Raw genomic sequence first — 25099 nt, forward strand, 5'->3', positions numbered from 1 at the left:
CGACGGGAGGGCTTGCGGGGGCCAGTCCCGCCGGCACAGCTGCCGTGGGGCTCACCCCGGGATGGTGCTTCTTTCCTCAGAAGTCTTAGATGGTGATTATACACATACATAAAACATAACGTTGACCATTTTAATCATGTTATTTTTTTAGAAATGTTTTGCTTTTCTGGGCCTCAACGAGCCGCTTGTGGGATCTTGGTTTCCCGACCAGGGATTGAACCCAGGCCCTCCTCGGAAATGAGAGTGGGGAATCCTAACCACAAGACAGCTAAGGAGTTCCTCGCTTTGACCATTTTAAAGTGTTCAGTGCAGTAGCGTCGAGTACATTCACACTGTGGTGTAACCTGCACCACCATCCATCTCCCCAACTTTCGCATCTTCCCAAACTGAAACTCCAAACCTGTGAAACAGTAACTCCCCAGCTTCAGGCCACCTTCCTTCTACATTCTGTCTCTGTGGCTTTGACTGCTCTAGGACTCTCACATAAGTGGATGTGATGCACCAAAAAAAAAAGTCATTTTAAAATATGAAAACAACACAAGATCACTGAAGCAAAGAAGCCAAGGACAGGAAAGAAGGGAGAAGAAAGATAATCTAAGGACCCATCTCTCTGTAAATTCTTTTCCGTTTACAGCAGGACTTCCTGGGAACCATCAAAGCCAACTGCTATTGAAAGTCAGCTATACTTTAAAAGAGAAACAGCAACAGCAACAACAACAACAACAAACCCAGAATTGCTGTGTTTCATGGCAAGGGGCTCTAGTGAGCTGAAGGTGGTGAAGATCCAAGGGATTTCCAGGGGCTAAGACTCCGCGCTTCCATCATAGGATCTCAGTTTCCATTCCCGGTTAGGGAACTAAGATCTGGCATGCCAAGCGGTACAACCAAAAGAAGGGAAAAAGAAAAAAGATCATGAACTTGTGTGGTCTGAGACCAGACTCAGTGGACTTAATTGAAGACATTTTCCTGACCTGTGAATGGTGAAATTTTTTCCCTCCAGTTTTATGGAGATGTAATTGACCTACATGGGCTTCCCTGATAGCTCAGCTGGTTAAGAGTCCGCCTGCAATGCAGGGGACCTGGGTTCGATCCCTGGGTTGGGAAGATCCCCTGGAGAAGGGAACAGCTGCCCACTCCAGTATTCTGGCCTGGAGAATTCCATGGACTGTATAGTCCATGGGGTCACAGAGAGTCGGACACGACTGAGCGACTTTCACTTTGAAGAAGGAATTCATGGGGCCTGGACTCCATCTTAGGCCTGTTCATGCTGATCACGCTCCGCCGCCTCTCCAGTGGACTCTGAACTCCGTGTTTAGTGCCTGTGGAAACGCCAACAGAAGGATAGGACCCCCTCCAGACAGGGGAACCTTGAAGATTGTATCCAGGTCACTCCTTGCCTAAGAGAACATATACACTAATCACCGCTTCCTCCAGACAGGCCATAAATTTTTCTGTACCTATCGGAGTGTAACATCGGGCTTATTGATTATTGGCTGTTTAACTGTCTGAGCACTTGGCACGTGAATGATGAAGTTATTGGGATTGTATTTACCCTTCCTTAGTTTATGTAAGTCTCCAGGAATTTGGGGTCGTGGGTTCGGACACGTACACATGGGGTATAAAAGATTTTCACAAACGCTGGTCGGGGTCCTTGGCTAAGAGGAGACTCTGCCTTGGGCCCGCCAGTGTAATAAACTGCAGTCCACTCTCTGCACTGTCCTCCTGAGTGAGTTTGTTTCCCAGAACGCGTGGCTACAACAACTTCACTTCACGACTGGCATTCAGCGCTGTAAAAGTTTAAGGTACACAGTGTCATGATGTGACTAACATCTTTGGGCCTTACTTTAACCAACCAGCTGCAGACCCAGGGCCTCGCCTGGGCCGCTCCAGGGTGGTTTCCCGCCGGTCCCGTGAAGCACCGCGAACCCCCTTTCTAGCACAGAAAACCCCTGACACCACACTCGGGAACCCGCCGAACGCGTCCCCGCTGCCCGGCCTCCCCGGCCCGGCCAGCTAGTGACTCAGGCAGGCATGCGCCTGAGAACTGCCCAGAGCCAATAGACACAGCCGAGCCAAAGTCGGAGAAAGGCGGATTCAGTCCTCAGAGCAAGTAAGAAGGACCCTGGGGATCTCTCCCAAAGCACGGTCTCCGCAAACAGCAAATTTGGGGACGTTTTAAGCTAAGGGTAGATGTCGATAGGTGAGAGGGCTTGAGTAGAGAATTCAGCACAGAACTGGGGCAAAGGTCGACAGAGTCCAAGCTCAGTTGGTTGAAGTCGGGAGGGCCGGTGGCATCACCCCATCCCCTTCCTGGGTGGGGGCCTTAGATCCTGCAGAGCTCCCCCGTGTATTATGATGTGGGGCTTCCCTGGCGGTCCAGTGGTTAAGACTCCACTCTGCCACTGCAGGGGGCATGCCTCATATCCCCGGTTGGGGAAATAGCATCTAACCAGCTGCTTGGTAAGGTAAAAAAAGAAAAGGTGTGTTATTATGCAAATCCCTTAAGGAACCAGGACCCCGCCCCAAGGCTGCCTGTTGTTGCTTGACTGCGCCTCCCTTTTTTCTGCATTTTCTCCTTTAAGAACTTTAATTACTGGGCTGCCTGGGCTAGCACTGTGGAATGGCTTAGGCCAAAATGGGTTCTCTTGTGTCAAGTCTTTCCTGGTTCTCTTTATCCATGGAATTCCCCTACCTTACCTTCTTACTGCAATGCTTTGCCTCTGAAGGCCTTTATTTTTAAAAACTTAAAGACAACCATTTTGTCTGATTTTGTTGTGGTGATGACCTCTAAGAATAGATCAAGCAGCAGTGGCTAAGCCTCAAACTCTCATTGCTCCGGGGCTGGGCCCTCAGAACGCAATTTAGTTCCTGCCCAGGGGGGATCTAAATGCTAAACACAAATGGATGAGGGGACCAGAAAGAAAGCTGGTGAACAAAGGGCAGTTTTTTTGAGAAATCATCATAATTAAAGCTACCATTTCTTGTGCTTTTTCTAGGAAATGTTGAGTACTTAGCACACATTATTTTGTTCAAATAAGGCATTGTTCCTTCCAGGAGACAGAAGCTCAGAGAGGTGAACTGATTAACTTAAGCTCATGTATGGTAAAGCAGAGATAATGATGATAATGATGGTAACTAGTATGGAGGTGCTGGGCTAAGTTTTATGTCCTATATGCATGTGTGTCTGCAAAGTCGCTTCAGTCATATCCCACTCCTTGCGACCCCATGGACTTTAGTCCACTAGACTCTGCTGTCCATGGGATTCTCCAGGCAAGAATACTGAAGTGGGTAGCCATATCCTCCTCCAGGGGTTCCTTCCCAAACCAGGGATCAAACCAGGGTCTCCCACTTTGCAGGCGGTTTCTTTACTGTCTGAGCTACCAGGGAAGCTATGTGTATGTATGCATGTCTCTGTATAAGGGTATGTGTGTGTATGCATGTATCTGTATATGGGTATGTGTGTGTATGCATATAACTGTATATGGGTATGTGTGTATGCATGTCTCTGTATATGGGTATGTGTGTATGCATGTATCTGTATATGGGTATGTGTGTATGCATGTATCTGTATATGGGTATGTGGGTACGCATGTCTCTGTATATGGGTATGTGTGTATGCATGTATCTGTATATGGGTATGTGTGTGTATGCATGTATCTGTATATGGGTATGTGTGTGTATGCATGTATCTGTATATGGGTATGTGTGTGTATGTATGCATGTATCTGTATATGGGTATGTGTACGTATGCATGTGGTTGCTCAGTTTTGTTTGACTCTGCAACTCCCATGGACTGTAACCTGCCAAGCTCCTCTGTCCACGGAATTTCTCAGGCAAGAATACTGGAGTGGATTGCCATTTTCTTCTCCAAAGGATCTTCCTGACCTAGGGATCGAACACAAATCTCTTGCATCTCCTGCATTGGCAGGAGGATTCTTTACCAACTGTGCCAGCTGGGAAGCCCCATATATGGATGTAATTTTATACAATTCTGTGTTTCAGCTCCCTGTGCCATAAGATCATCCTGCTGCAGAGCTGGGCCCGTGGCCACCTGGCCCAGTGTGGTCCAGAGAGGGCAGGAGTCCCCAGAGTGCAATGGCCAGCCTCCAGGAAGGGCAAGCCTGAACTTGGGCGGTGAGCGCCCTGTTCCTGGAGGCATGCAAGCTGAGAGTGGGGGCTTCTGCTGGAAGGGCGATCAGATTCTATGTGCCTCTGCTTTCGGATGTCCTTCCCTCCCACCCCCTGGTCCTTGTGACCGGTGAATGGGTTTCCATCCAGCCAAGAGGGGCTCCACCCTGCATCCCCTTACCCTGGGTCTACAGCCTGATGGGGAGGATCATGAGGTGGGAGATATTTTCATCATCATCCTCATTTTACAGAGGATGAAACTGAGAAACAGGGAGGGCCCCTCTCAAAGCAGCGTCCGTGATCCTGAGCGGACCTAGGACTTGATCCTAGGTCCTCCACGCCACCTGTAGTTAACCTTTGGCTGACCCCGACCCCTGACCTCTTTGCCGAGTCTAAAGCCTTCCCTCTTCCCAGCAACTCTGTACTTGTATAACATTATCCATTTTTTTGTTTATATATATATGTATATATCTTTTAAATCTATTTATTTATTTGGCTGCCTTGGGTCTTAGTTGTCGCACTTGGGATCTCCCTCGCATCTTGCAGGATCTTTCCGTGGCCCATGGGCTCTCCAGTTGTGGTGGGTGGGCCTGAGGACGCGTGGGCTTCAGCAGTTGTGGCTGGCGGCCTTAGGTTGCTATGTGAGATCTTCGTTCCCTGCCCAGGGATCGAACCCTCGTCCCCAGCATTGTGAGGGACCACTGGACCAGTGGGGACGTCCCAACACTGGCCATTTGTTTTGGGTGGACCCCAGTGCTGATCTCAGTCTGGAGCTGGAATGGGGGCTTTCGGGATTTGGCTCCTCCCCCTGAGAACCGCGGGTCCTCCTGACTACCCCAGGGGTGGCCCCTGCCTCCCTGGGGCGGAGAGACGGGCCCGGCTCCTCGCAGGTATGTGTAGGTTTGGCCACAATCCCCACGCGTTCGGGATGGTGGGAAAAACGGGCCCCATATGTGGATTTTACACCTGCTGTCTCTTTTTAAGAGTAGTTTCAGCATTTTTTGGAAACTGCTTCTTCTGGTTCATTCAGGCCAGCTGGGAGATTAACCCTTTGCTCTCCCGTCCCTCTCTTCCTCGAATGGAATCCTTGCCTCCCTCCCCTGCTTTTTCCCTTGACTCTCTGCACCAAGGGGACGCGTGTGTGCAGTGAAACGCATCAGTGCTGAGGTACAGTCGGATCAGTTCTCAAAGCAATGTTTAATTGGAGGATAATTGCTTACAATGTTGTGTTGGCTTCCACTGTAAACAGCGTGAATCATGTATGTCAGTCGCTGTCGCGTCCAGCTCTCTGTGACCCCGTGGACTGTAGCCCACCAGGTTCCTCCAGCAGTGAAATTCTCCAGGCAGCATTACTGGAGTGGGGAGCTGTTCCCTTCTCCAGCGGGACTTCCCGACCCAGGGATCGAACCTGGGTCTCCTGCCTGGCGGGTGGATTCTTGACTGCCTGAGCCGCCAGAGAGGCTCATCCATAGGTACCCGTGAGTACCCTCCCTCGAGCCTCCCTCCCACTGCCCGCGACCAGTCAGATCAGTTTTGACAAATGCACGTGACAATGTAGGTCTCACCCTGTCACGATGTGGACGGCGCCAGTCACTCCGGAAACCCCCCTGGTCCCTTCTCTCCCTCGCGCACCCTGGAGGAGGACTCTTGCCTGACGCCTGGCCCAACACCTGGGTGGCTCAGTTCCCGGTCCTGGGCTGGGCGCCTGTCCTCCAGGGTCCTGGGGCGAGGGGCCCCCAGCATTAACCGTCACAGAGCTGCCTGGATTCAGAGTGGGGACCCAGGGAAGGAGAGAGAGGTCACGGGAGACCCAGAAACAGCCCAGCAGAGGGCTTTCCTGCCAAGGGGAAGGTGCCTGGAGGAACCCAGCCCATCAGAAGCGCGTGTGCCTGAGTGAGTAAGACCCAGCCACGACAATGCACGCGGCTAAAGAGAAGGGGGACTTCCGGACGCGGTTAAAAACTGTGAGGAGGATGAATCAAAACTATCGCAGTAGGGATGTCCCTGGGGGTCCAGCAGCTACGACTCTGCTCCCAACGCAGGGGGCCCAGGTTCCGTCTCTGGTCAGGGAACTAGACCCCAAATGTCGCAATGAAGATCATGGAGCAGGCAAATAAATAAATGTTAGAGACATTGATGGCAGTAGGGGAGAGACCATTGCAATATGGAGAGAGACTGAACCCGACTCTGAGTGCATCACAGATGGGGTGGGGGGTGCTTTCAGGGATGGATTTGTAGCCAAGGAGCGGAGTGAGGCAGGTGAATCATTTTTCTTTAACAGTGACCCCTACCAGGAAGGGGGGGCTCACCTGATTCACTCAGGACATTTGTTTGCCCCTGGCCCAGGAGCATTTCCACAAAGGGGAGAGGAGGTGGCCCTAACATGTAAATTATTTTTGGGGGGAAGTTGGGAGGTAGAGATGGGGGAGGGGACGGTGGAACACAAAATTAAAATGTAAGCAATGTTCAGAGTTAAGGTGAATATCTGAGAATTAACTTGACATTCTGAAGGGGAGCAGAATATCCTACCCCCAAAATATGCCATTTTGGCATATGAATTACTTTGAATTAAACTTATTTGAGAACCAGCCAGTGCAAGGAGGACACTCTGCATTTCTTGGTCTCCTGAAAGCAGGAAATAAGTCTCCCAGGTGAAGTGTGCTCGCTCTACGAGGAGGGTCAACAGTGGCATCTTATCGCAGGAAGGAATTCAGGGCTGAGGTGCTATGAACAAACCTTGTTGGGCTTCTCTGGTGGCTGAGCGGTAAAGAATCTACCTGCAGTGCAGGAGATGCAGGTTCGATCCCTGGGTTGGGAAGATCCCCTGGAAGAGGGCACGGCATCCCACTCCAGTATTCTTGCCTGGAGAATCCCACGCACAGAGAAGCCTGGTGGGCTACAGTCCTTGGACTCACGAAGAGTCGGACACGACTGAAGTGCCTGAGCACGCACGCATAAACGAACCTTGTTGCTTCCTCACTGATTTACCAGCCCGAGCCCAAGCTTCTGTGTCCTGTCCGTCCTTCACAAGTTGTTTCTTTGTCTAAAGGCAGAGAGGCTTCCTGCTTTGGTCACTGCTTTGAGTCTCATACTTTTCTGAGTTCCTGTACATGCGAAATTAAATTTGTCTTTCTCCTGTTCATCTGTCTTATGTCAGTTTAATTATTAGACCAGCCAAAGAACCTAGGAGGGAAGGAAGGAGAAGTTTCCTTCCCCACACTTGCTTTCCTTTCCTTCTTCCAAAGTACCACCTGTTGGAAGTGTTCCTTTTTGTTTGTTGAACCCAGAGCCATGCCTGTTCCTGGCACTGAGGATACAGTGGTAGCCAACGCTGACACAGACCCTGTCCTCGCGGGCTTCCGCTGTATCGTGGGGAGATGGACAGTATACAGGGCTTCCCTGGTGGCTCAGTGGTAAAGAATCCACCTGGTCTGCCAATTGCAGGAGGCATGAGTTTGATCCCTGGGTCAGGAAGATCCCCCTGGAGAAGGAAATGGCAACCCACCTCAGCATTCTTGCCTGGAAAATCCCATGGACAGAGGACCTGGCGGGCTACAGTCCATAGGGTCACAAAGAGTTGGATATGACTTAATGACTAAACAACAATAGACAGTATACGAGATAAAGATGTGAATTGTGACCTGATTTAGGGAAGGCTGCCAGTTAGGGGAAGGGGAGAAAGAGTGCCATGTTGGAAGGTTTATAATTGCAAACGGGGCTGGGCAGGGATGATCTCACTGGGAAGGAGACGTCCTGGCTAAGGAGCTAGCCAGGAAATGGAGGATGCCCATGGGAAAACACTGGGAAAAGGGAGAAAGAGGTGCATGCCTCCTGTGCTGAGGATCCACAGTCAAGGAGGCTGGTGTTGTTGCAGGAAGGGGGCCACCCTTCCAGGGCCCGGGAGTGGGCTCTTATCTACTGTAGCCCATCAGGCTCCTCTGTCCATGGGATTCTCCAGGCAAGAAGACTGGAGTCGGTAGCTGTTCCCTTCTCCAGGGGATCTTCCCGACCCAGGGATCCAACCCGGATTTCCTGCATTGCAGGCAGATTCTTTACTGTCTGAGCCTCCAGGGAAGCCTGAGAGATGTAGGGAGGTCATCTGGGGCTTCAGCTTGTACTCTGAATGAGAAGGCAGCTCCTGGAGAGCTCTGAGCTGAAGAGGGACATGGTCCTCTTATCTTTTAAGTGGATCCCTTTGTATGTTGAGGGCTGACAAAGGTCCGTAAAGTCAAAGCTATTTCCAGCAGGGTGTGAGAGTTGGACTATAAAGAAAGCTGAGCACTGAAGAATTGATGCTTTTGAACTCTAGTGTTGGAAAAGACTCTTGAGAGTCCCTTGGACTGCAAAGAGATCCAACCAGTCCATCCTAAAGGAAATCAGTCCTGAATATTCATTGGAAGGACTGAGGCTGAAGCTCCAATACCTTGGCCACCTCTCTGAAGAGCCAACTCACTAGAAAAGACCCTGATGCTGGGAAAGATTGAAGGCAGGAGGGGAGGGAGGCAACAGAGGATGAGATGGTTGGATGGTGTCATCAATTGACTCAGTGGACATGAATCTGAGCAAACTCTGGGAGATAGTGAAGTGCAGGGAAGCCTGGCGTGCTGCAGTCCATGGGGCGCTGAGTTGGAGGCACAGAGGAGTACTCTGAGTTGGACACGACTGAGATAGAGCAACGTCAAGGGGGTCGGCGGGGAGGTCGGCTAGGAGACCGACGTGAAATCTAAGGGAGGGCCGTGCACGGGGAGGTGGTGAGAGCGGGTCGGCGGGGAGGTCGGCTAGGAGACCGACGTGAAATCTAAGGGAGGGCCGTGCACGGGGCAGGTGGTGAGAGGGGGTCGGTGTGGAGGTCGGCTAGGAGACTGACGTGAAATCTAAGGGAGGGCCGGGCACAGGGGAGGTGGTGAGAGGGGGTCGCGCGCAGATGCCATTGGAAGGTGACGCCACTGGGGCTCATCGACTGTGGGGTGCGGGGGAAGAACAAAAGGATGTCGCTGGGAACACGGAGCCACTGTCATCAAAGGGGAGGGGGACCCACCTGGTAGAAGTGGGGGTGGTTAAGGGGAGTGGACTGGAAGAGGGGCCCTCCTGGGAGCTCAGTTTGGGACCTGCTGACGTTAGATGCTGTGGGACACCAAGCGGAGAAGTTGAGCAGGAAGCGGGCTCTCAGAGCCCGGGGCTGGGAAGAGGCTCAGAGGTATAAACATGTGAGTCATCACTTCGGCGTAGGCACACTATTTAAAGCCTTGAAATTACGTAGGAGCTTCAAAGGAATAAAACCTCGGATAATAGCATCGGAAAGCTTCTTGAAGTTCTGCCCATCTGATGCTCGAGTTTCACAAGGAAAACAGGGGAGCCCAGAGAGGGGAGGTCACTGGCCTCAGGTCACACAGCGAGCTGATGGCGAAGCTAGGGACAAGACCGTGGGTCCTTGATTGCTGAGCAGAGCCTCTTTCCTATGTCCAGTTTGTTACTGCACTTTGCATGATGGAAAAGGCTCCCAGCCTCTAACGCTCTGCGTGTCACTTCATGGCAAAGCTCGTGAGGCCATCAGGGCTCTAAGAGGCTAAGGTGACCCCTTACAGCCACCTGTAAGTGGGGGCGGAGGGACTTCCGACTCCTGGTCCAGGGCCCCTCTCTCCCCAGCCCGCTTCCCTGCCACCCCCTCCAGGAAGCCAGCAGTCTCTCATGCCTGGACCATCCCTGGATCTTCTTTGTCTTTTGCTCATCTTACCTCGAGCTGGGTTCTAGGTCTTTGTCATTTTATATCCGTTCCATGTTGGCAAAGGTTCTGTCCTTGGCCAAACTGCGCAGGTTCCTCTGAATCACCTTGTTGAGTGGGCTCTGACTTTGGGCTTCCATGTTTGACTCTGCTTTCTCAAGAAGCCTGCCAAGCTAGTTCAGCCAGGATCTCCCCCGATATTTGGTCACCCTTGCCATGTGACTGGGTTCCTTCTCCTCCACCTCCTCCCGCTGACGTCACATCACCCTGACCTGCCTTTAGCAGGGAGCCTGCGGGTCTGTGTCATATTGTGATTTATAATAACAAGCATACATTAGGTTTTTCTCCTGTTCCTGGCACGGAGCTCTAAAACCCGTGTCATTTCTTATAAAAGAGCCACAGGGGGCATCTTTTGTTATAATATTTACTTTTGTTACTTAGTTCCTGAAATATTGAATAGCTCCAGAGGAATAAACCCCGGAGAAGGAAATGTAACCCACTCCAGTACTCTTGCCTGGAGAATCCCGTGGACAGAGGAGCCTGGCGGGCTATAGTCTATGGGATCAGAGAGTCGGACACGACTGAGAGACTAAACCACCTCCAGAGGGATAAAGGTGAAGTGGAAGTCTTTTGTTGCTCATAACGAACTCCTTTCAACCATACCTGACTTGATGTTAATAAGGCGACTTTTGGAAAGCCCCTAAGGATGGGGCTGGTTCTAGGGACACCAACCAAGATTAGAAGATTGGAACTTTTAGCCCCACCTCTCAAACTTCCCTACTATATACTGGAAGGGGAACGATTCAGGAGACTGAGTTCAATTACCAACGGCCAGTGGTGGAATCAATCACGTGTATTTCGTGAAGCCGCCATAAACATCTAAGAGGATGAGGTTCAGAGAGCTTCTGGGATGGCGAACACAGGAAGGGGCTGGAGTCATGGTGGCCCTCCTCACATATCTCGCTTTCTGCATCTCTTCCACTGGGCTGTTCCTGACCTGTATCCTTTTATAGTAAATCATCAAGCTCTAGGAGTTGGTGAAGGACAGGGAAGCCTGACGTGCTGCAGTCCATGGGGTCGCAAAGAGTCGGACACGACTTGGGTAACAACGTAATAAATCAGGCATCTAGCAAGTAGTATTTTCTTGAGTTCTGTGAGCCATTCTAGCCAATTAAATCAAACCAAAGAAGGGGGTCGTAGTGATCTCTGATTTACAGTCTGTGGGTCAGAAGCGCAGGCACCAACCTGAACTTCAGTTAGTGTCTGAAGCGCGTGTGAGTAGCTTCTCGGGACTGAGCCCCTAGCCTGTGGGGTCTGACGCAGATTCTCGGGGAGCACTGTCCGGATGCAGCTGAATTGGTGCACGTGAAGCTGTTGTTGGAGAAGTGTGTGGTTTGGGATCCTGCCCTCCACTGCCAACACACACACACACACACCACGTTTGGTGATAGAGTGCAGACGTGTTCAGAGTACTGTGTGTGGTTGGGGGTGTAAGGGAAAACAGTAGCGTGCTTTTTCTTTACAGTCCTGAATCCCCCCAAGCCCTGGTGTTTCCTCTTAGGAGTTTTCTGCCCTCAGACCCCCAATCCCCGCTCCTTGGCTGTGCGTCCCCGCTTCTGGTTGTATCTGAGCTGAGAGTTGGGCGATTTCTCCCTCTGTCAGTTCCTAAGCCGTGTCTGACACTTTTGTGACCCCGTGGACTGTAGCCCGCCAGGCTCCTCTGTCCATGAGGTTTCCCAGGCAAGAACACTGGTGTGGGTTGTCATTTCTTTCTCCAGGGGATCTTCCCGACCCAGGGACTGGACCCAGGTCTCTCGCATCTCCTGCACTGGAAGGCAGATTCTTTACCGCTGAGCCACCAGGGAAGCCCTGCCTTGCCACAGTCCCTGAATAACACCTGCCCGTCTGTTCTGTGACAGGCGGATTCATCTTGTGGGAAGGGCGTCTGTGATGATCTTCTTGCAGGAATAATCCCCCAGGGCTGCGACCCTGGTGGCTGATCACGTCTGTAAACTGCACGAGGCCTGGCCCAGCACCAGGGACGTGTAAGTGGCCCCGTGAAGATTTGGAAGGTCGACCTGCCCAATCTTGGGGTCCACATTTGTGCTTTTGGGGTGGCATGTCTGCAGCCACTGGTGAAGGAGGACCTGCCCGGTAGCCTTCCCTGTCCCTCGGGCCAAGGCTTGGGTGTGAGCATAGGAATTTTGGGGGTAGTTTTAAAAATCGAAGTATAATTAATTTATGATGTTTGTGTTAGTTTCTAGTGTACAGAAAAGTGAGTCAGTTGTATGTATATTATTCTCCTTCGTTATAGTTTACAGTAGATGCTGAATACAGCTCCCTGTGCTATGGAGTAGGACCTTCTTGTTTATCTATTGTATATAGCAGTGTGGTAGGTTAGCAGTGTGTCTGCTTATCCCAAACTGCTAATTTATCCCTCCCTCACCCCCTTTCCCCTCTGGTAACCGTAAGCTTGTTTTCTATGTTTGTGAGTCTGTTTCTGTCTTATGAATAAATTCATTTCTGTCATATTTTAGATTCCGTGCGTAAGGAATATCACATGGTGTCCGTCTTCCTCTGTCTGACAGGCTTCACTCAGGGCGATAATAATCTCTAGGTGCGTCCATGTTTGCTGCAAATGGCATTTATTTCACTCTTTCTTATGGCTGAGTAGTGTTCCTCATTTAGAGGAGGGCGTGGCACCTGCTCCAGATTCTTGCCTGGAGAAGCCCATGCACAGAGGAGCCTGGCGGGCCCCAGTCCTTGGGGTCGCAGGGTTGGACACGACTGAGCAACTGAGCACGTGCTATATGCGCATTATACACGTATATTATACTATATATATCTCTCCTCTTCTCATCCATCAGCGGGCATTGACATTGCCTCCATGTCTTGGCTCCTCGCTGCTGTGAACACTGAGGTCATGCATCTTTTTGAATGAGAGCTTTTCCGGATACAGAGCGTAGGAACTTTTGCCTCTCATTGTGAATAAGTCCAGATAAGCTTCCCCCGCTCAGCACCAAGCCCTTTGCTAAAGAACTTCCCTCCCCACTTGGCACCTGTGGTTTGTCCTCTTCCTCGGGTCCATGAGGCGCTCTTACGCACGTGCTTGGGGCAACTCGGGGGCTTTTCAGACACTGCTGACGCTTGTCGTGGGGACGGTCCGGAGCATTGCAGGACGCCGAGCAGTCTGTCTGGGTTCGGCCCGCTGGACGCCAACAGCACCTGCTCTCAGCTACGACGACCCAACTCGTCTCCAGACCTCGCCAGCTGTTCCCTGAGAGTAAAATCGCTTCCTTCTCCACTTGAGAACCCCCGAGTCACTGGAAACAATTGTTTTCAGCTGTGGGGGCAGGAAGGGGCTGGCACGGGGCCCCTCCAGGGGAGGTGGCCGGACCCAGATGTGTCGCTCTGGTCCTCACACTGCAGCCCGCTGGACGGCCATGTGCTTTGTGTCCAGAGGGGCCCCAGAGACTGTTTTCCCACTGTCTGGGAGCTGCTGGCAAATTCTGAGAATGACCAGGCTCCTGCGCGCGGTGAAAGGTGATGACACGTGTGGATGTCTTGATGAGACATCCTTGTCTCATCAGTGAGAAGAAAGGCCACTTCCTCAAAGGGAAGGGGAAGGAGGGGGAGTCTGGGTTCTGATCCTGGCCCAGCTCTAAGATGGGTGCGCGCCTTCATGCGGAGTCACTCACCCTCTGAGCTGCGAGGATCAAGTGCACCCAGGGATGAGAGGTGCCCAGAAGAGTGTTTAGTCGGCATTGGCCTGCCCAGTAAACGCAAATTTTCCATTTTAACACTGAACGATGCCACGTGTGATGGCCGAGTTTCCTAATAGCTTTGTGATGTTGAACTCTGTAAAACTGAAACCAAATGTAAGGAGCCTCTGCCCGGTGTTAGACGTGAGGGTAAATGAACGTTCGGTAATCACGCAGTGCAGGCCGCAGTGGGGGCCAGGACGTTGCCTCTTTCCAGGAAGGAGGAGAATCGAAGAGCTAGAGAGAGCCTAAGAGCTCATTCAGTGACTCCGTGGTTCGCGTTGAGCTGACTTAAATGTTCTTGGAAAATCTGATGCTTTCTTAAAAACATCGGGGGAGATGAAGGAAACACAGATGCACAGGGCAGCTTTTACAGAAAGGCTTGACAGCTGAATTCCCTGTCCGTCGTTAGCAGTGCTGACCCGCTGAACCCACCTAGCCCCCTGCAAACCCCTAGTAAACCAGTCTATGTAATTGTGTTGGAATGGGCTTGGAAATCGCACCTAGGCTTGCAGGAGGCACAGTGACCATAGAAAGAGGGGAAGTTGCTTTGAACAGGACCGAAGAGAAAATAACAGCTTACTTCTCTCTTAATTTGACTAACATCGACTGAGAAAAGTGAGCCAAACCTCCTGAAGAGTTGGTCATCCGGGGAGGCAACGGCAGCCCGCTCCAGTGTTCTTGCCTGGAGAATCCCAGGGGCAGAGGAGCCTGGGAGCTGTGGTCCACGGGGTCGCAGAGTCGGAGATGACTGCAGTGACAGCACAGGGCTGATCAATCTGAGGCTGTTTTCTTTTTGGGCTCTGATCGGATGGCCCAGTATCTGCTTCCGGAGAGTCCTGGATTTGAAGATCTGAAACAGCCTGACTCTCTCCCTACACGGCTTTCTTTCTCCCTCCTTCCCTTCTGTCTTTCTTTCCTTTTTTAAAAAAATTTATTTGTTTATTTGGCTGCTCCGTTGAGGCATGTGGGATCTTTAAGTTGCAGCATGTGGGATCTAGTTCCCTGACCAGGGATCGAACCTGGGCTCCCTGCGCTGGGAGTTCAGAGTCTCAGCCACTGGACCACCAGGTAAGCCCCTATCCCTCCTTCCTTCATTTCGTATTTATCCCTCCATCAGTCCACCCAGTGGCATTAACCTGGCAAAACCCTAAGATGTTAAATGCAACCCTAGTTGCTCCCACCCCAGCTCCATGAGTGAGAGGAAACTTTAAATCACCTGAATTCCCAGGACACAATTTACATTTAAAAATTGAAGTGTAGTTGATTTATAAGGTTGTGTTAGGTTTAGGTGTACAGCAAAGCGATTCATTTATATTTGCTGTTTTTCAGGTGTGAAGTCGTGTCTGACTCTCTGCGACCCCAGGGACTGCAGCGCCAGGCTTGCCTGTCCTTCACTGCCTCCCACAGTCTGCTCAAACTCACGTCCATCGAGTCGGCGATGCCATCCAGCCGTCTCATCCTCTGTCGTCCCCTTCTCCTCCTGCCCCCCACTCTTTCCCAGCATCAGAATCTTTTCCAATGAGTCGGCTCTTCCCATCAGGTAGACCTTAAAGTATTGGAGTTTCAGCCTCAGCATCAGTCCTTCCAGTGACTATTCCAGATTAATTTCCTTTAGGATGGACTGGTTTGTTCTCCTTGCAGTCTGAGGGACTCTCAAGAGTCTTTTCTAACACCACAGTTCAAAAGCATCAATTCCTGGGCACTCAGCCTTGTTTATGGTCACTCATATATAAGTATACGTGTTCTTTTCTTTTTCCAGACTCTTTTCCCGAACAGGTCACTACACCATATCGAGCACAGTCCCCTGTGCCGTGCACTGGGTCCTTCCTGCTGATGCGTTCTGTGCTGCGTCTGTGAATCCCAGCCGCGGATACGTTCTGTGCTGCATCTGTGAATCCCAGCCCCCTGATGTGTCCCTCTGTGCTCCCTTCCATCTTTGATAATCACAGATTTGTCTTCCATGTCTGTGAGCCTTTCTGTTCTGTCAATTAGCTCATCTGCCTCGTCATGACTGTTATGACTACTGTCATTATTCTGGCTGCACTGCACAGACTTGCGGGCCCTTGGCTCCCTGACCGAGGACTGAACCTGCCCCTTGGTAGTGAAGGCACGGAGTCCGAAACACTGAGCCGCCAGGGAATTTCCTGTTATTTTTTTAGATTCCACGTATAGTGATATCGAACATTTGTCTTTGACTTACTTCACCTAGCAGGATAATCTCTAGATGCATCCACGTTGCTGCAAGTGGCATTATTTCTTTTCTATGGCTGAGTAGTATTCCATTGTGTGTACTCATCTATCCACAGACATTCAGGTTGCTTCCGTGTCTTGGCTATTGTAAGTAGCACAATTTACATTTTAATATAAGAATTATTTTAATCACTGTCGATCTTCTACAGTTTGTAGAGCTGTAAGTCACTCTAAAGACTAAGGAAGGTGGTGGGCAGCCGGTCAGGACACTTACCGCGTTCCAAAGCCTTTCACCGGCCCTTCTGTGCTCCGTGGGCCCCTCTGTCCTGCCCTCTTGCTCACGTTGGTCCAGCCACAGTCTCCCCGCGCCCTCCGAGCTCTGTGCCCCCAGGTCCCGCCCGCCCAGCGTGGGCTGGCCTGAGACCCCCGGAGCTCTGCAGACCGCATCCCTCTCAGGGCCCTGCCTGGATGTCACCTTCTCAGGGAGGCCCCCTCCTCCATCCCCTCCTCTGCTTTATTTCCCCTTCCAGCACTTACTGCAAACGTGGAATTCTGTCTCTTCCACTGCATGCCTGCTGAATGGAAAATTAGAGTGACTACCGGGTCCCAAGTACTAGGAATTATTTTTAGAATCATAGGTCTTAAGTCATAAGATTTAAGATCTTTTTAGCACTCTGTCATTATTTTTTTAAAGCTGGGTTTCTTAATTGAAATAGAATTAATTTACAATATTATGTTGGTTTCAGGTGTACGTCAAAGCAATTCAGTTATGTATTTATATTTATATATATATATATATATATATATATGCGCTTTTCAGGTTATTTTCCATTCGGGGTTACATTACAGGATATTGAACATTTGAATACTGAACATTTGAATATTGATACTGAATATTTCCTAGTGCTATTCGATAAATCCTTGCTGCTTCTCTATTTTGTGTATAGAAGTTTGTATTTGCTAGTTCACACTCCTAGTTCTTCCCTCTTCACCTCTCTTGCCCCTTTGGTAAACATAAGCTTGTCTTCTATGTCTGTGAGTGTGTTTCTGTTTTGTACATAAGTTCATTTGCATTAATTTTTAGATTCCACCTATGTGATGTCACATGGTATTCATCTTCCTCTGTCTGACTTACTTTACTTAGTATGATAATCTCCAGGTTTATCCATGTTGCTGCAAAAGGCAACATGTGATTCTTTTTACCACTAATCTTCCAATGTGTATATATATAAAATATATATATATGTGTGTGTCTAATCTCTCAGTCCTGTCTGACTCTTTGCTTTTAAGTCTGAATTTGGCAATAAGGAGTTCATGATCTGACCCACAGTCAGCTCCTGGTCTTGTTTTTGCTGACTGTATAGAGCTTCTCCATCTTTGGCTGCAAAGAATATAATCAATCTGATTTCGGTGTTGACCATCTGGTGATGTCCATGTGTAGAGTCTTCTCTTGTGTTGTTGGAAGAGGGTGTTTGCTATGACCAGTGCGTTCTCTTGGCAGAACTCTTGGCCTTTGCCCTGCTTCATTCTGTACTCCAAGGCCAAATTTGCCTGTTACTTCAGGTGTTTCTTGACTTCCTACTTTTGCATTCCAGTCCCCTATAGTGAAAAGGACATCTTTTTTGGTGTTAGTTCTAGAAGGTCTTATAAGTCTTCATAGAACCATTCAGCTTCAGCTTCTTCAGTGTTACTGGTTGGGGCCTACACTTGGATTACCATGACATTGAATGGTTTGCCTTGGAAACAAACAGAGATCATCCTGTCGTTTTTGAGATTGCATCCAAGTACTGCATTTCAGACTCTTTTGTTGACCATGATGGCTACTCCATTTCTTCTAAGGGATTCCTGCCCACAGTAGTAGATATAATGGTCATCTGAGTTGAATTCACCCATTCCAGTCCATCTTAGTTCGCTGATTCCTAGAATGTCAACATTCATTCTTGCCATCTCCTGTTCGACCACTTCCAATTTGCTTGATTTATGGACCTAACATTCCAGGTTCCTATGCAGTATTGCTCTTTACAGCATCAGACCTTGCTTCTATCACCAGTCACATCCACAACTAGGTGTTGTTTTTGCTTTGTCTCCATCCCTTCATTCTTTCTGGAGTTATTTCTCCACTGATCTCCAGTAGCATATTGGGCACCTACTGACCTGGGGAGTTCATCTTTCAGTGTCCTATCATTTTGCCTTTTCATACTGTTCATGGGGTCCTCAAGGCAAGAATACTGGAGTGGTTTGCCATTCCCTTCTCCAGGGGACCACATTCTGTCAGACCTCTCCACCATGACCCGGCTGTCTTGGGTGGCCCCACACGGCATGGCTTAGCTTCATTGAGTCAGACAAGCCTGTGGTCCTGGGATCAGATCGGCTCGTTTTCTGTGATTGTGGTCTTAGTGTCTCACCGTATTAGGAGCCCAGAGAACCATGACCCAAAGCCACGCGGTCCTCAGGACTCTGTCCAGACAAAGTTCCTTCCCTGGGCTCACCTGATTTTGAAGGGGATGAGAAACGCAGCCAGGGATTGGCCATCCTCAGGGACTGCCTAGAGCAGCGGTACTCAAATCTGAGCATCACTTGCGGTGGGTGGGGTGGGGTGGGGTGGGGGGCAGCTTGTTCGGTAATCTGCATTTCTAGCAAGTTCCCAGGTGACAAGGAGCTACCAGCTCCCCCGGCTCACAGGCCAGGTCGCTTCTCCTTCTCCACGTGGTTAACGGTCTCCGGCAAGCTTGTGGCTTCACTTCCACCTGCTCCGCCCAGCTCCCGCCCCACCCCCTCTGCAGTCTGGCCTGGGACTTCCTCTTCTGTCCTTAGTTACCTTTCCATGTGTGGTTCTTCTCATTTTTCTGGCCTCACTAATACCTTATCATTCTGTAAAATAACAGCTCAGATAACATTTTCAGATTTTAAAAAAAATTGTGTGCAGGATGGCCTATGCCAATTGCCCTGGCCAATTAAATCTAAATTGTTTTGGCCTCCCGAATCAGGCTACCCCAATTGCTCTATGCAGATCACCTCCTTCAGGAAGCCTTCCGGGACTGCTCAGACTCAGCAGGTGTTTCTTCTAACCTGTCTGCTTACCACTCTCATAAATGGGGCATGTTCTCTAAAGGGACTGTGGATAATGTATTATAAGGGCGAGGAAGTTGCATTACTCCTCTCTGACCCAGTCCTCTTGACGTTCTTTTCATTTCAACCAGCAGAGGGCGGCTCAACACCACAATTCTACCCAGCCTGGTTGTGCCTTGGGGGTGAATAACCCACACCTTCCTGTCCTCAGGAGGCCTTGAGGCAAAGGGGAGATGTTGAGATGGCCTGGTTATCTCATCTGTGGGTTAAGTGCCGGACTTGGGTCCAGACATTTCTAGCGGTGTGATCTGGGGCTTTGTGACTCACCCACCTGACCCTCAATTTTCTCTTCTGTAAATCGGCTATGATAATGCCCCATGGAAGTTTCTGAACACTGAATAGATTGGTCACATGAATTGCTTAGCCCAGAGCCTGAATCAGGTTTAGCGCATGCATGGGTGACTGAGGACTAGTGATTGCACCTCTCTGCTCCTCAGCTTCCTCATCTGTAAAGTGGGGATAATTTAAACTGCCTCCTTATGGGCTACCTCCTCAGTTCCCTTTATTATTGTTATTACTCGATAATGATGATGATCAAGCCTCAATATTTACTGTTCCATTGTTGCTGGTTGTGGGTCCAGATTAAAGGTTGTTCCACCCACTTTCCTGGCTCCTCCTACTCGCCCTGAGCTGTTTCTCCTGGTGGGGGCAAGGTCAGCACCCCGGCTCTTCCTGGAAAGAGTCTATGGAGTTCCTGGCATGGGCTGGGGTGCCAGCTGGCATCTGGAATCTTGGATTCCCTGAACGTGGCTGTAGCTCACGGCAGGAGTGGGAGTCCGGGGCGCTCCCAGGGTGCCCCCATGCCCACCCCACAGAAACTGAGGCTGCCCGGGTCCCTGAAAGGCCCTGCCCTCTGTGAGGGGCCGGGGGGCGGTGGCCGGGTCAGCTCTGCAGCCGACGTGGGCAGCAGGGGGAGCCTGGACCGCCACTGTCTCTCTCCATCCCCACAGTGGGGACGAGAAGTCCTGTCTCCTCTCTCCCTCTCGGGGCAGGCTGTGGACCAACATCTTTACCCAGATGTGGGGACAAGCCCACATTCTAGAGCAGATGACCTGGCTTTGAACCCTGGCTCCCATGAGCTGTGTGACGTTGAGCAAGCAACTTCACCTCTCTGGGCCTCGAGTTCCTCAGTGAAGCTGGGAGGATCGAAGATGTCACGTCCGTGTCGTGTGTTGGTTCTGCTCTTGCTGTTGTTGTTACGTTAGAAACCGCCTGTGCTCCTGTGTAACCCTCAGTGGAAGAGCGCAAGGTGACATTCCCCGGCCAGCGCTTGGACTCTAGTGGGGTCCACTGCCCTTTGTGTCCATGATCTCACTGAATCCTCATCGCAACACCATCGTCCCAGTTTATGGATGAGAAGACTGAGGTCCAGGAGGTGGAGAGACTTGTTGAAGATCCACATGTGCAGGGCCGGCTGACCCAAGGGTGGAGGAGAGGGCCTGAGACCCGAGCACAGTGCCTGCCGGGACTTGGCCGGCCCTGGATACAGCCCCGTCCGCCGGGCAGACCCCTCTGGTGAAGCGTGGCCCAGGGCTGTCCCTCTGGGCCACAGCAGCGGCCAACCACTGACTTCTGGGAGGAAAGCTCTGTAGCTGGTAATGATCCATAAATGCCCATCCCTGGCTTCTTGGGAACTGGCTCCCCTCAAGCCTTTGGCTTCGGTCCCCTCTCTGACTTGCTTTCCATTTCTGCAACGTCTTGAGTGTGCCCCAGCTGTTTGTGCTGTAAATTTAATTCCCAGAATGGCCTTGAGCTTGATAGAAGAGAGGCACAATAGGAATCTAATAAATGCATGGGTGGCCAGGCAAATAGATGTAATTGAGTTGTGCCGCTGAACATCTTAGGAGGGGGTAACATCTTTAGAATACTGTTTGAGGGCCTGAGCTGGAAAGGGAGAGGGCTCGAGTTCAACACTTGACTTGAGCCAAGATTAGAAACAAGATGGGCTTCTCTGGTGGCTCAGAGGGTGAAGAATCCACCTGCGATGCAGGAGACCCAGGTTCAATCCCTGAATCTGGAAGATCCCCTGGAGAAGAAAATGGTGACCCACTCCAGTGTTCTTGCCGGGAGAATCCCATGGACGGAGGAGCCTGGCGGGCTACAAAGAGTCAGACACGACTGAGCAACTCTCAGTTTCACTCAGTTTAGAGACGGGATGGCATGATGTCGAAGTACCAGGCCTGCATTCAAATCCTGGCCCAAGAGGGCCACCATGCTTTGATTCCCCGTTGGCGTGGATCTAGTTTACACTCCTTGTCTTAACCTACGGAGAGTGAGGGCGCGTGGCCACCGAGCTGGGGCCTCAGGAGGCCTTGCCCCCTGCATGTCCCCTGTCCCGGGCCTCTGTAACCTCCACCTGAGACCAGCATGCGCTGGAGGCTGGGGCTGTGGAGAGCGGCCCGAGAAAGGCTGCCCTAGGCCAGAAGACAGCAGATGCGGGAGCAGGGCGGGTCTAGCTGACATCCAGCTCAGTTCTAGCCGGGAGAACCTCCCAGCCGGCCACGGTGGGGGTTTGTCGTTACGAGCCGCTGAGTTGGGGTTGGTTTGTGATGCAGGGACAGGTTACTGTCATGGTCAAATCGCTTGCTCTCTCTGAGCCTCAGTTTCTGACTTTGTGAGATGGGAACAATCACCTTCTGTGTTCCCGAGGAATGCCCGGGGGGTGGGACGGGTATAATATGCACACGAAGTACTGAGCCCAGTGCCCAGCGTGGCAAGGACCCTGGAATGAGCTCAACTGCACGGCCATAAAGAAACAACCTTCAGGGACGTCCTTCCCTGGCGGTCCAGTGGTTCAGACTCTGCTCTTCCAAAGCAGGGGACGCAGCTGCGATCCTTGGTCAGGGAATGAGTATCCCACCCGCTGTGTAGCAGGCCAAAGAAAACCCAGACAAAACAAGCAACCTCCAAACCCTAGCAACTGAAAACAGCGGAGCTCGGTGACGGCCCGTGGGCTGGGGCTTGGCGCGTCTTGGCCGCGCAGAGACCTGGGCTGCTGACGTCCTCGTCCTGAGTGGTGCTGAGCTGGGCACCGCGCCGGGACTCGGAGCCTCACTCCGGTGACCGAGCGCTCAACTGGGAAGTGACGCGCGGGGTGCTCACAGCTCACGGGCCCCACCCACCCAGGGGTCAGGAAGTGATCCTTCCTAGCACAAGGAGAGAGCCGGAAATATTGGCTGAACCAAGGTCGTCAATGATAGCTATTGTTTCCTGTTCTTTAAGGCCAAGGAGTGGAAAAGTCAAAACAATAAGAGAGGCGATGCTAACAGCAGCTCTGTTGACTGAGAGCCGGCTGCATGCGAGGCCGTGTGAGAGGCCGCTAACACGTGTCGTCAAGTCCTCATTTCCACGATGGAGCATGCAGCTCCAGGAGCTACACGGCCGGCCTGGTGCTCCAGGCTGGTGGCAGAGCCTGAGTCCAGACTCAGGACTCCAAAGCTCTCTGTCTTCCTAGCAGACTGTGTGACCCCTTTTCAAAGTCCCCAGAGGTTGACCAAGGGGTGTTTGAAAGAATGCCCAGAGGGAAGGCTAGGGCCAGACCAGGCTTCCATAAAGAGGCCGGCCGGCAAGGCTGTCCCCGGACTCCTACCAGTCACCACCAGAAACCCCAAAAGCCGTCCGTTTGTGCTTTTTATTCCTCTTGCCCCTTCCGGTTTTGCAACACACTGTCTCTCTGAGGAATTCCAGATGAGCCCCGCTCAGGATTTTCTTACCCCATCAGACTGGAGGCAGGCTCCTCCTCTCTGCAGAGCCGTTTGTGACAACTGTCATCAATTGCCACGCGCACGCTGTTCGCCCACGGGTGTCAACTGCTCATGAGCGCTTTCTTACGGAAGCCTCTCTGCAGCCCTCTGCTGTCAGCTCCATCTTACACAAGTGGGAACAGAAGCTCAGAGAGGTGAGGTGTCCTGTCCGAGGTCACACCGTGGGTGAGGAGCTGCAGCCAGGCAGCCTGGCCCCACGGCCTCACTCTTCTCTGTTTTTGTGACCGTGCTGCGGTGCGGGGGGCTTCTCCAGCTGGGTGCGAGGGCTCCAGGGCTTTGGGCTCAGTAGTCGTGGCATCCTGGCTTAGTGCTCCCAGGCACGTGGGATCTCAGTTCCCCCACACCTCCTGCATTGGAAGGCAGACCCCAGGGAAGCCCCCCGACATCCTCACTTTCAGCCACTAAGCGATAAACGGCTTTGACGTCCCTGAATTCTCAGTCACTGGTCAGCAGCCTTGGCCGGAGTCTGGGGTGCGCTGGTCCTGGAGGACACGCTCCTGGCGGCCAGCAGGGGGCACCCAGCAGCCTTTGGCGTCCCCAGGTTAGCAGAGGGCAGCAGAGGGTGCCTCTCGGCACCGTCTGCCTCCACTGCCCAGCAAGGAGCCCTCGAGGGCCCCCAGCTGTGTCCACAGCCCTCCCTCCAGATTCTTAATAGGCTGTTACTGGTTTTCCTTGCTTCTCGCCAGGCCTTGGGGCGTGGAGTTGCCGGGAGGCACCGCTTCTCAGGGACTCGGCCGGTAACCTTTCCAGGACTCGGGGGGACGTTGCCGTGGGTGCAGCCGGGTGATCTGAGGTCACAGGCTTGCGGGCTGAGTGCTGCGGGTGCTGCGGGCACCGAGTAGGCTGTGAGGTGCCTGGGGGCACCCTGGTGGCTCAGCCCTGCCGTGCCCCCCTTGCCTCGCCCGTCCTCTGTACCTGGGCACCCCTTCAGTTCCTCTGCACTGGACCTCTTACCTGGCCTGTCTCCTGCGGCAGAGAGGGGCTGGATCCTCCTTTCTGAAGAGATGGTCCCAAACAGCAGTACCACCAGCTTTCTGACCTGGCAGACGGCCGCCACCTGGATGCCACTGTCCAGACCGCAGCCTGGGGTGAACCCCTGATGGGCTGGCATTTGCCAAGTCAGGCCCAGACTGAACACAACAGAGGCTTCAATCCCAGCTCTGCCTCTTCCTCTGTGTGATCTCAGGCAAGACTCAGGTCTTTCTGAAGCTCAATGTTCTCATCTGCAAGGAAGGTAACACTAGCAAACCCATAATGAGCCGTGGGGGTGAATCCTGGGTGCGCCGTGGTGGTGGGGGCGGGCATTTAGCAGACGCGGGTGTTACGTTCTGACCCTTGCAGCGCTGCCTTCGGGTAACGTTCCCCCACTTGTGTCCCACCTGGAGCCTCCCGCCTTCCTGTCGGTTCAGGACAGTCAGTGTTGGTGGGGCAGCTGAAAGCCTGAACTCTGAGAGGGAGAAGTTTAATCTATTGCATGCGTCTTTAATGAACTGACATGAGATGTTCAGTGAGTCTGTTTAACCGACAGATAAGAATCATCTGGGGCTTCCGGGTGGGAGTAGTCATAAAAATCCACCTTTCAATGCAGGAAAGGTAAGAAATGCGAGGTCGATCCCTGGGTCGGAAAGATCCCCTGGAGAAGGGAATGGCTGCTCACTCTAGTATTCTTGTCTGGAGAATCCCATGGACAGAGGAGCCTGGGGGGCTACAGTCCGTGGGGTCACGAAGAGTAGACACGACTGAGCAACTAACACAGACGCACATTTATGCATGCTCTTTTTCGTATTCTTTAACAGGTCATTACAAAATACTGAGCATGGTGCCCTTTGCTATGTAGTAGGTCCTTTTTGTTCAAACACTTTGCGTACAGTAGTGTCTAAATATTAACCTCAAATTCCCAGTTTATCCCTCCCTTCTTCCCCATTCCGTAACTCTGAGCTTGTTTTCTGTTTCTATGAGTCTACTTCTTTGTAAGTTCGTGTGTATCTTTATCTTAGGTTCATCATATAAGTGACATCATGCGATATTTGTCTTTTTCAGTCTGGCTTACTTCACTAAGCACGATAATCTCCAGGTCACTTCCTCAGATTTCTTACATTTATTTTTCATTCACTCAATGTTATTTAAAACCCTGGGATGTGCCAAGCTCTAGGCTGGCGGCTGAGGGTACTGGTAAGCCAGACGGGTGGGCTCCTATGTTCATGGAGTTTCTAGCAGAGCGGAGAACACAGATAAAATCTGAGCAAACACAAATACATTACATATTAGTGGTTACAAATTGCATAAGTGCCTCGGACGGAACAACCTCCTTTGCTTATTAAAGCTTAAATAATCCGAAGGTAAGTCTCAGCCTGGCCCATGGAAGGTTTTCCTGGGGTATCACAATACAGATGGTGATAAGC

This window comes from Muntiacus reevesi, chromosome 3 (genome assembly GCF_963930625.1).
Source record: "Muntiacus reevesi chromosome 3, mMunRee1.1, whole genome shotgun sequence".
In the NCBI taxonomy this organism is placed as follows: domain Eukaryota; kingdom Metazoa; phylum Chordata; class Mammalia; order Artiodactyla; family Cervidae; genus Muntiacus; species Muntiacus reevesi.